This window comes from Phyllobates terribilis, unplaced genomic scaffold, assembly GCF_046119375.1.
Source record: "Phyllobates terribilis strain yellow unplaced genomic scaffold, ASM4611937v1 Scaffold_4__5_contigs__length_816908805, whole genome shotgun sequence".
Lineage (NCBI taxonomy): Eukaryota > Metazoa > Chordata > Amphibia > Anura > Dendrobatidae > Phyllobates > Phyllobates terribilis.
The window spans coordinates 477772584-477785370 of record NW_027362764.1 but is presented as its reverse complement, the minus strand read 5'-3'; positions in this window follow the sequence as shown (position 1 = coordinate 477785370).

Sequence of the window (12787 nt, the reverse complement as noted above, 5' to 3'; positions counted from 1 at the left end):
CAGCTGATAATACCAAGCTGGCCCTAACCCCTTTATTACCCAGTAAGCCACCGCACCAGGGCCCTGGATGAGTTGGGTACAGCACCAGAAGATGGCGCTTCTATGAACGTGCCATTTTCTGGGGTGGCTGCGGACTGCAATTTGCAGAGGGGGGGGGGGGCAGAAAGCTTGGGCCTCCCTGCGCTGCGGATTTCAGCCCCCAGCTGCCTAGTTGTACCTGTCTGGACACAAAAATAGGGCGAAGCCCCACGTATTTTTTTTTAAATTATTTCATGAACTTCATGAAATAGTAATAGCTAGTAATAGCTAGTAAAGGCTAGGTATTCAGCTGGGGGCTGATATTAGTAGCCTGGGAAGCTCCGTGGGTATTACCCCCTTCCCAGGCTTCAAACATCTGCCTCAGCCGTCTGCTTAACCTCCGCTAGAGACTAAAATTACGGGGAACCCCACGCCAATTTTTTTTTAAATAAATCCTTTATTTTAACACTAAATGACAAGTACAGTAATCAACACTATCACTGTACTTATTATATATGTGAGAACCAGGATGTTGAGCAGTTCTTGCGTTGCTTTGTGGCAGACAATCAAGAGGGGTGGTCTGAGTTTCTGCCACTTGCTGAATTTGCTCTTAACAACCATACATCCTCTTCTGCTGGGTGTTCGCCTTTTTTTTGTTGAACTGGGAGACATCCGTCTTTTTGGGTCATTCTCCAAATTGGTATCGGCTGTGCCGGAGGAGGAGAGTTTTTCCGGTGATTTGGAGAGAGTTTGGACGGATGTGCGTGATAATCTTCAGGAGGCTAACAAAAAATCTAAGAGGTACTTTGATAGGAAACGGCAAGAGGTTTCGTTTGCTATTGGTGACATGGTTTGGTTGTCCTCTAAGAATCTGCGATTGAGGATTCCTTCGAAAAAATTGGGTCCCAAGTTTGTAGGGCCCTTTAAGGTGCTTCAGATAGTTAACCAATCTGCTGTTAGGTTGGAGGTTCCTACCTCCTGGAAGATTAATCCGGTGTTTCATTTTTCTCTGTTGAAAAAAGCTGATGTGTCGGTTGGTGACTCCTCTGCCACTGTTCCTCCGGTGGTGGAGGACGGGGAATATGAAATTTCCCGCATCCTAAATTCTAGACGGTATAGAGGGAGTTTGCAGTATCTCGTCGCTTGGAAGGGTTTATGACCCGAGGATAACTCATGGGTGAGGGCGGATGATGTTTCTGCTTCCAGACTTGTCAGAGTGTTTCACAGGAGGTTTCCTGATAAGCCCGGTCCTAGGGGATCCGGAAGATCCTCTTAGAAGAGGGGGTACTGTTAGAACTCTCCTGTTAGTTTTTTTCTAGTTTGCTGGTCACATGACCATTTTTGCCTATTTAATCCGGCTCCGCCCTCCTGGCCTTGCTGGACTTCATTGTATTTACTACTCTTGAGCTAGCTTGGTGCTCTGTTACTGTTCTCTGTTAGTTGTGCTAGGTCTTCAGACCTCTTTGTTCTTTGTTGTGTGCTTGTCTTTGACTGCTACAATTTCTGCTAGGAGGTGTCCAACTTTATCCCAGTCCCTAGTTCTTGTAGGGATCCCTCCCTTGCATCTATAGGTCTTCGTACAGACTAGCCGAGGACTTTAGCGGGTCTGATCGCAGGATCAGGTCCCCCGTTACATCGTAGGGATCCAGTTTAGTTCTATTGTAGGGACAGATCTCCTGTCTTTCCTTAGTGCTTGTAGCAGATCATAACAACTGACATGTTTCTATCTATCTAATCTATGTGTGATGCTCTATTCTTTCTGTTCTAAATTGTTGGGTACTGATGATGAATTGCAGGCCGGCTTTTTTAAAGAGACGGTGCATGAAAACACTATTATTTTTTTAATAAACCCTTTAACACTAAATGACAAGTACAGTAAGCAACACTGTCACTGTACTTCTTATATATGTGACTGACATGTTTCTATCTATCTAATCTATGTGTGATGCTCTATTCTTTCTCTTCTAAATTGTCGGGTACCGATGCTGAATTGCTGGCCGGCTTTTTTAAAGAGAGTGTCTTCTGAGCAGTTTGTCAGCTTTTGGACACCTTTGAAGGTGTTTTATATGTGTTTTTATTTGCCTGCCATTGGTTTTAACGGTGTTCGACGTTGTTCGACAGTGTTCTAAGGTGTTCGACGAACAGTTCCACGTACATCCCGGTATTCGACGAACCGAACCCGAACACTACAGGGGTGGCTCAACACTACTCGAAACTCATCAGTAGTATCTTTTCCGGTGATGAAAGCTACGCATTATCTGTGGCCCATGGGGGCCCTACATTCCTTGTCTCAATGTTTCTGCTGGTTGCATCACAAGCACTTGCAAGGCTGAGCTGTATATCAGAACCTGTTCCCCAAATGCAACAATCTCTCTGATCAAGGCAAAATATGCAGAGTATGATTAGTGCATGGCTGTCTAGTAATCCATTACACGTTACACACAATAAGAGATACAAATAGGAAGAAACACATAGATGAAAAACATCAAGCACTACATATGGGCTCCCTCTGTATTGTCAGAAATACCCTTCTCACATTCAAAGCATGTATGAACAATTTAAAGAAGCCGTACCACCCCCTTACACATATGCCAGTACTTTAATTAGCATTAATTAGGCAGACAAATTATTCTACAAGGATGTAGCATCAGTGTATAGAATGAGTCTACCTAAACCAATCACAAAGTGGAATCCTAGCGGGCTAAGGTATAGGTAAGCCTTATTGTGAAAGTGTCTGTGTGCCAGTTTGTCTGTCAAATTTTCCAGGTACAGTATGAAAACAAAATGTACCACCTCCCTGAAGCCTCCAATTGTAAGGAAATCACATGAACACTCACTTTCCATCTGAGGGGCTAACTGAGCGTAAGCACACCCAATTTACCTATAACATACACTTTTTCTACATCCCCCATACATTTTGAGAGATGCATTTTGGCACTCCCACATTATACGCTCACTACATGGCCACTGCCAAGGTATACAGTGGTGGCCAAAAGTATTGGCACCCCTGCAATTCTGTCAGATAATACTCAGTTTCTTCCTGAAAATGATTGCAATCACAAATTCTTTGGTCTTATTATCTTCATTTAATTTGCTTGCAAGGAAAAAACACAAAAGAGAATGAAGCAAAAATCAAATCATTGATCATTTCACACAAAACTCCAAAAATGGGCTAGACAAAAGTATTGGCACCCTCAGCCTAATACTTGGTTGCACAACCTTTAGCCAAAATAACTGCAAACAACCGCTTCCGGTAACAATCAATGAGTTTCTTACAATGCTCTGCTGGAATTGTAGACCATTCTTCTTTAGCAAACTGCTCCAGGTCCCTGATATTTGAAGGGTGCCTTCTGCAAACTGCCATTTTGAGATCTCTCCACAGGTGTTCTATGGGATTCAGGTCTGGACTCATTGCTGGCCACCTTAGAAGTCTCCAGTGCTTTCTCTCAAACCATTTTATAGTGCTTTTGGAAGTGTGTTTTGGGTCATTGTCCTGCTGGAAGACCCATGACCTCTGAGGGAGACCCAGCTTTCTCACACTGGGCCCTACATTATGCTGCAAAATTTGTTGGTAGTCTTCAGACTTCATAATGCCATGCACACGGTCAAGCAGTCCAGTGCCAGAGGCAGCAAAGCAACCCCAAAACATCAGGGAACCTCCGCCATGTTTGACTGTAGGGACCGTGTTCTTTTCTCTGAATGCCTCTTTTTTTTTCCTGTACACTCTATGTTGATGCTTTTTTCCCAAAAAGCTCTACTTTTGTCTCATCTGACCAGAGAACATTCTTCCAAAACGTTTTAGGCTTTCTCAGGTAAGTTTTGGCAAACTCCAGCCTGGCTTTTTTATGTCTCGGGGCAAGAAGTGGGGTCTTCCTGGGTATCCTACCATACAGTCCCTTTTCATTCAGACGCCGACGGATAGTACGGGTTGACACTGTTGTACCCTCGGACTGCAGGGCAGCTTGAACTTGTTTGGATGTTAGTCGAGGTTCTTTATCCACCATCCGCACAATCTTGCGTTGAAATCTCTCGTCAATTTTTCTTTTCCGTCCACATCTAGGGAGGTTAGCCACAGTGCCATGGGCTTTAAACTTCTTGATGACACAGCGCACGGAAGACACAGGAACATTCAGGTCTTTGGAGATGGACTTGTAGCCTTGAGATTGCTCATGCTTCCTCACAATTTGCTTTCTCAAGTCCTCAGACAGTTCTTTGGTCTTCTTTCTTTTCTCCATGCTCAATGTGGTATACACAAGGACACAGGACAGAGGTTGATTCAACTTTAATCCATGTTAACTGGCTGCAAGTGTCATTTAGTTATTGCCAACACCTGTTAGGTGCCACAGGTAAGTTACAGGTGCTGTTAATTACACGAATTAGAGAAGCATCACATTATTTTTCAAACAGTGCCAATACTTTTGTCCACCCCCTTTTTTAGGTTTGCTGTGGAATTATATCCAATTTGGCTTTAGGACAATTCTTTTTGTGTTTTTTCATTGAAGACAAATTAAATGAAGATAATAATACCAAAGAATTTGCGATTGCAATCATTTTCAGGAAGAAACTGAGTATTAGCTGACAGAATTGCAGGGGTGCCAATACTTTTGGCCACCACTGTAGGTAGCACTATAGTAAGTATGAACTTGCTATGACTGCTAAAGCACATCCACACAGGTAACTTACAAACCAGGAAAACAAATACCTGAACCTGACAGGTCCTTGTTCAGATTAAGAAAAAGCCATTCTCTGACCCTGGTCTGTCTCGGCCTGACTGCGGAGGTTGGTACCCTAAGATAACGCAATGGTGCCCCCATTAGACAGCGGCTTACCCTGAATTTCCTTAGCGGCTCTTAGGATCGCTAGAGTAGCAATTCCCTAAGGAATAGAGGAATCACACACAAAACAACTGTAACCAACACAAACTACAGCTAAGTGAATGAATCCAACAAAGTCGGTCACCAGCAGGAAACACCAGTAGGGGAAAGTATTTAAAGCTGCACCCAAAAGGTGATTGGACAGACAAGGTGAATCTGCTGTGGCTCAGTGGAAAAAGACACCGACCACAGAACACAGAACTGTGGCTTCTCTGACCCATATGTTGTTAGAAAATTTCCTATGGGGAATATATGGGCTTAATAGATGCTGGCACCACTATTAGTGTGATAGACCTATTTAATGAATAAAATTAAATTTAATAAAAAACATGATTAAAAATTATATAAATGTAAAAAGATAAGAAAAACTCAATGCAGCATAAGAATGATATTAAAAACTCTAGATTGCAACGCGTTTTAGGGGAACAGGTTCCCCTTTATCAAGCCAGAAAGAGGTAAACTAGTTTATGGCAGAACTCATCTGCTTAAATATATTTGAAATGGGGATAAAAAAACACATGGCAACCCTGATTACAAGCGCACAATACGATCATCATACTGAGCGTGAGCAGGCTCTAAACAAACCACAGTGCCTATTTTTCATGGAAACTCCGGAGACAGGTACACACTGACATCTAACATCATCTAACACCCTGACATTATTGGAAAAAACTTCTGGTCACACGTTCACACGTTCAGTATTTGGTCAGTATTTTACCTCAGTATTTGTAAGCCAAAAGCATGAGTAGAATAGTCAGGCCAAGGCCCAGGGGCGTACATAGGATTCATGGGGCCCCATAGCAGAAGTTCTAATTGGGCCCCCCCCCCAAAAAAAAAAATGTAAATAATTGTTGGGGGCACAGAAGAGCAGATCTCACAACTTTCCAGCCTTTGCATAGCAATTCTCTTCCTTGCTGAACTCCTAGATTCCTCTTTCATAGCCCCATAAAATGTGATGCCAACAAAAGTGTCCCCCTTAACACAGTAAGATACCCCGATGGTGAATTCCTCATTAGCCTCCACATGCACAGTGTAATGACCCTACTGTCAGGGCTGTGGAGTCGGAGTCAGGGTGGGAGTCGGTATAAAATGGACCGACTCCTAAAATATATAATAAATTGGGTACAGTAGTTCAATGCAGTTTGTGTGGAATATTTTTTTCATAAGAATTTGGGAAAGTTATGAAATGTCCTATAAATGTCTGTCCTATTCCTGATCTAAGGGTCTGGACTTTTAGCGGAGATGAATCTGTGCTACAGTAAATTTATCACATAAACATGAGCCATGTATGAGGGAGTCGCAGTTGGAGTCGGTGTCATGGAAATTGAGGAGTCGGAGGTTTGGCATACTGACTCCACAGCCCTGCCTACTGTACCCCACCTCAACTCCCAGGGCAAAGTATGGTGACCCCAACACAGTATAATCCCCCAACTGTGACCCCCACACAGCCTTCCATGCAGTATAGTGGGCCTACATACAGTATAATGGCCCCCACACCTCTCCACACTCCACTGAGTATAACGCACTCCCCATGGTCCTCCACACAGTATAATGCACTCGCCATGGTCCTCCACACAGTATAATGCACTCGACATGGTCCTCCACACAGTATAATGCACTCGCCATGGTCCTGCACACAGTATAATGCACTCCTCATGGTCCTGCACACAGTATAATAAACTCGCCATGGTCCTCTACACAGTATAATGCACTCCCTATGGTCCTTCACAGTATAATGCAGTCCTCATGGTCCTGCACACAGTATAATGCACTCCCCATGGTCCTCCACACAGTATAATGAACTCTCCATGGTCCTCCACACAGTATAATGAACTCCCCATGGTCCTCCACACAGTATAATGAACTCCCCATGGTCCTCCACACAGTATAATGAACTCCCCACGGTCCTCCACACAGTATAATGAACTCCCCATGGTCCTCCACACAGTATAATGAACTCCCCATGGTCCTCCACACAGTATAATGAACTCCCCATGGTCCTCCACACAGTATAATGTGCTTGACATGGTCCTCCACATAGTATAATGCACTCGACATGGTCCTCCACACAGTATAATGCACTCCCCATGGTCCTCCACACAGTATAATGCACTCCCCATGGTCCTCCACACAGTATAATGCACTCCCTTAGGTCATCCTCCCAACAGTATAATGCACTCCCCATGGTCCTCCACACAGTATAATGAACTCCCCATGGTTCTGTATGCAGTGTAATGCAGCCCCCCATAGGGTTAAAGGCAGCCCCCACCATAGGGTAAAAGGCAGCCCGCAGCATAGGGTAAAATGCAGCCCCAGTCCTCCAGTATTATCAGTACTCACTGATTTACAAAAATAAATAAATAAATACATACTTACCGCTCCTCGTTCCCCGCTGCTTCAGTCTCTGCAGCGCGTCTCTCTCAACACCACAGCAGCCGCCAGCTCCACTGTCTGACACAGCGTGGCGCGTCATCAGAAGCAGAGGAGCAATGATGGGAGATGGAGTGTCACATGACGTTCCCTCCTCCATCATTGCTTTCAACCAGGGCCGGCTCCAGGTTTTCGTGGGCCCCGGGCGAAAGAGTCTCAGTGGCCCCTTTAATACATACACCATTCATGATGCACAGATACGGCGGAGAAATGTAGGTATACAACACAGGGCCCAGCCTGCCCCCTCATCCTTCACATATGCAGACATGCACGTACACGCACACAGCACGCAGACATGCATGCACACACACAGTACACAGACATGCATGCACACACAGTACACAGACATGCATACACGCAGACATGCTTGCACACACACAGTGCGCACACATGCACGCACACACAGTACGCAGACATGCACACACACACACAGTACGCAGACATGCGCGCACACACAAAGTACGCAGACATGCACACATGCACACACACAGTACGCAGACATGCACGCAAAGTACGCAGACATGCACACACACAGTACGCAGACATGCTCGCACACACACAGTATGCAGGCATGCTCGCACGCACACAGAACGCAGACATGCACGCACGCACACAGTACGCAGACATGCACGCACACAGTACGCAGACATGCACGCACACAGTATGCAGACATGCACGCATGCACACAGTACGCAGACATGCACACACACAGTACGCAAACATGCACACACACAGTACGCAGACATGCACACACACAGTACGCAAACATGCACACACACAGATACGTACATATTTGAACACATTCTTAAAAACACATAAAACAGACATAAATATATATATAGTACAAGAGAATGCCAAGAGTGTGCAAAGCAGTCATCAAAGCAAAAGGTGGCTACTTTGAAGAACCTAGAATATAAGATATATTTTCAGTTGTTAGACACTTTTTTAAGTATATAATTCCACATGTGTTAATTCATAGTTTTGATGCGTTCAGTGTGAATGTACAATTTTCATAGTCATGAAAGTACAGAAAAATCTTTAAATGAGAAGGTGTGTCCAAACTTTTGGTCTGTACTGTATATATTTACACAGTCATACACACTGACATACACACAAGACACATTAGAAATATATTTAATATGGGGATTGGGGAATCTGTCGACAAGCCTCACTTACCTGCCCCTTGTCCTGTGTCCGGTCCATCTGTGCAGGGCTGCCGGCTTATCTGATGGCCATCGCAGGCCCTGGACCATCAGATGGGCCCACTCACCGTAGGGGCCCACACCGCTTCCCCAGCATCTCCGCAGGGAGGACACAGCGGCACTTCATCAGGGCCCCCCCTCGGGGCCTCCATTCATCAAGGCCCCCCACGGGGTCTCCCTTTATCAAGGACCTCCACGGGGCCTTCAACAGGGCCCCTCCGGCCCTCCCTTCATCAGGGCCACCCGGCCCTCCCTTCATCAGGGCCCCTCACAGGGTCTCCCTTCAACAGGGACCCCCTCGGTGCCTCCCTTCAACAGTGACCCTCTTGGGGCCCCCCCTCCATCGGGGCCCCCCCTCCATCGGGGCCCCCCTCCTGCACCCCCCCTCTCCGCTGTCTGATTGCCGCCGCCCGCCGGCACTGTGGTCAGGCATGGCTGCGCGCAGCGCGCTGTACGGCTGTGTCTTGTAGCACAATTAAAGGTGCAGTGTCGCCCCTGCCGTCATTACTACAAGACACAGCCGCACAGCACATGGCCATGTCTGAACACAGTGGCGGCGGTGGCAATGAAACAGCGGAGCAGGGGTTGCAGAAGGGGGGCGACTGCTATGGGGCCCCGCCGGCTCACGGGCCCCCTCTGGCCACGGGCCCCATAGCAGTCGCGTGGTCTGCCGCCATTGGCGGTACGCCACTGCCAAGGCCCCACTATCAGTATTCGGTCAGTATTTTTTCTCAGGAGTGGGAGCCAAAACCAGGAGTGGGTGATAAATGCAGAATTGGTGACTTGTTTCTGTTATACTTTTTCTCTGATTGTTCCTCACCTGGTTTTGGCTCCCACTCTTGAGAAAAAATACTGACCGAATACTGACCAAATACTGATAGTTGGGTCGTGGCCTCAGAGGAAAAGTATAATAGAAACACGTCACCACTTCTGTATTTTTCACCCACTCGTGGTTTTGGCTTATGAATACTGATGTAAAATACTGACCAAATACTGAACGTGTGCACATGGCCACAATCTAACATCCAGCTTCTGCCAATAACACGCTTATTTCATCACATTTATGTCTCCCTACTAAATAGTTGTTTCATCACTTCTAACAAAAGTATAGCACCTGAAGTGGAATTAGAGGACTAGTCTATACAAGCCTTTATTGGCACCCAGTTAAATGTGTTTAAACGGATTAGTTCTGATACAAACTAGTATACCTCTAAGGCCACGGCCCCACTATCAGTATTGGGTCAGTATTTTTTCTCAGGAGTGGGAGCCAAAACCAGGTGAGGAACAATCAGAGAAAAGGTATAATAGAAACAAGTGCACCAATTCTGCATTTATCACCCACTCCTAGTTTTGGTTCCCACTCCTGAGAAAAAATACTGTCCGAATACTGATAGTGGGGCCGTGGCCTAACTTGATAAAGAGGACCCTGTTTCCCCACAACGCGCTGCTGCCTAGAATGTTCAATATCCACTCGCCAGGCACATCAGGCAATTGTCACTTGGAATGGGATGTTGAAGTCCCATTCAAAGAACCGGAAGAGAAAGCTCACGTTTGGATGAGGCTTAGGCATTATAAATGCCTTATATTCTGCATTTAATCACACACACAGACTTAATTCCTACTTAATGCTCCTCTTCAAATGGTTCTCTGAGATATACAAAATTACAACAAAGCAAGAAAGTGTTAAAATAAAAAAAATATCTTATTTTCCTGCTAATTTACAGCGATACTGCTCTGGTGGTCCCCCCTTAGTGTCATTTGTCCTGTAGTACTGACTTGCCAACCAACCATGAGCCTCAGCAGTAGTGGTGGCATGGTTGGCAAAAGACCATTGAACCCAGTGACAGGCTGTAGCAGTCATGTCTTCATTCTTTATACATCATGGCAAGACAAGTGAAATACTGGGGGAGACCACCGGAGTGTCATTATTAGGATTCAGCAGAAGTATTAGTTGTTTATTTATAGCACCTTTGTAATATTTTTTAGCTGTCACGGAGCCCCTATTAAAGTCTGTAGTACTACAGGGACATCTAGCGGCAACCATTAGCATTGCAGCCATACTGTACTTCCAATACTCGGGATGACTTACAAACAGAATCAATAGGGAACACTTTGGCAATGGCATATACAGTATAAGGTTCACACCTCTTATACTATCTTAATAAATGCATATTGGGCTAAAAATAGCACCAGGATGAACTTATTGTCTAACACTTTTTGTGTTTGGTGCAATTTTGAAGCAACCTTCAATTTCCCCCATAATCAAATTGAACTTGTGTTGACTTTGTAGGAATTCAGTGAAGCTGGTGAAATCGAACAATATGTGATTCACTTCTCGCAGATTGTCTAAAATGGCAGCAACCATTTTACACATTTCAGAAGATTGCATGGATCACATGACCTTACACGAGGACAAAGATGCCCAAAACTCATCCTTGAAGAGACATATGTCTCTTCACAAATAAAGAGGCAAAACATACGATTTAAAGTCTAAAAATGATTCAATCGAGCATGACAGGTAAACAGAACCACTTACAATAACCAGTGTAAGGATCTGTGACATGAAGAAGTAGTGCTGTTGCTTCAAAACCATCCAGCAACTGTTACAAATAACACAAGCACAGGAGACAGGAAGTGTTGTGCTTCAGAAGCATCCAGCAACTAGAGGGGTTAACACAGTCACAGGAGACAGGGAGTGTTTTAGCAGTGCCCAAGGGGGATTATGGGGAACTTGTTATTGTAGTCTGGCTGAAGCCGAAGAGAAAGGTGGTGTCTGTGTTATCTGTATCTGACAGAAGGCAACTGAACAGGATTCAGATCAGGAGAGAAACTAAACACCGATCAGATAAACTCCCTGAACTAACAGTGCAGATTATTATTGGGCAGGAAAATAAGGACAGGAAGGAATTGTGTCACAGGGATCATCTCCCTCATCAAACCCTCCCTCCCTCCATCTCCATGCAAGATAAAGAAAGAAAGGAAAAGCCTGTGGTTGTGTATGCATAGAAGTGTTCGGCTAAGAGATCTAATCTATGCTGAATTATGCTACTGAAGGGACTGTAATACTGTGCCTTGTGAAGGAACTACTGTATTGTCACTGGAGCCGGTTGCTCAAGAAACTCAGACTGTACTGTAATGAAGATTGTTGCTGTAATATCCCTGAATTGCACTGGCCGTGCTTCAGATTAAATTCCACTGTTAAACTGTTGAAAAAGACTCTTGTCAGATGTGTCTGGTCAGCAATTGAATCTATTGTGTGCCTGAGAGAAGCTGCAGCCTATGGTCACCCTGAGTAACGGTTCCCCCAGGATTCCAAAGAATTCATGAAACCCGTCTCGCCCTATCTGAACCTAGTGGCGTGACTGTAACATTGGTGGCTCGTACAGGGAATCCTGAGTGGGAATTAGCGTGGAGTGGGAGAAGAGGAAAAGTGTCTGGAAAAACACAGCAGCACAGCACCTCAATTCAACTCTGCTACACCAGTTAAAGGGGACCAGCTCTAAAGAAAACTCACTAGCAGAAATGGATAGAATTAGTGATCTGCTTCTTCAGTTAACTTGTGAAGAATTGAGAACAGTAGCAGAACATATAAAGGTGTCAGAAGAACAGATTTCTAAAGCACACAACCGCAGGCAACTGTTAGGTACAATTAATGCAAAAATGAATGAGCTGGGAAAGAAAGAAGCTGAAGACGTTATGTGGACGTTCCTCCAGGAGCTAATACAGTCTCTAACCAGGTTGAAGTTGGAGGATGGAGGGGCAGCTCCAATTACCAAAAGCGGGAATCTCCATCCGCAGATAGAACTACAGGAATTGAACGAACAATTCAAAGCCCTAACAACAGCCCTGTAGGAATCGACCAAAACCTCTGACCGGGTGACAGACTCAGACAGAACCTTTACCCTGCTCGGGTTAGATAAATCAGGAAGACAGTCCTCTCTAACACCACAAACCACCATAAGGAAAGAATTCAAGATCCTGGGACAGATTGGAGAGTGTCAACAGAAAGTGAAACTGTCTTATATGAACTTGTTGCACCAGATCGATGCAGGCTTACAGAAAGGCTACCAGCCAGATGAGATCGTCGAGGGGGTGGTGAAAGAAATCAGCCCAGGACTGAACCTCCGTAGTATGCTAGAAATGAAGAATCAATTGACCTTGCAACAGCTGAAGATGATTTTAAAAGGGCACTATAAAGAAGAGAGTACTTCAGAATTGTTCCACCGACTCTTTAACATCTCACAGAAAAATAATGAATCACCC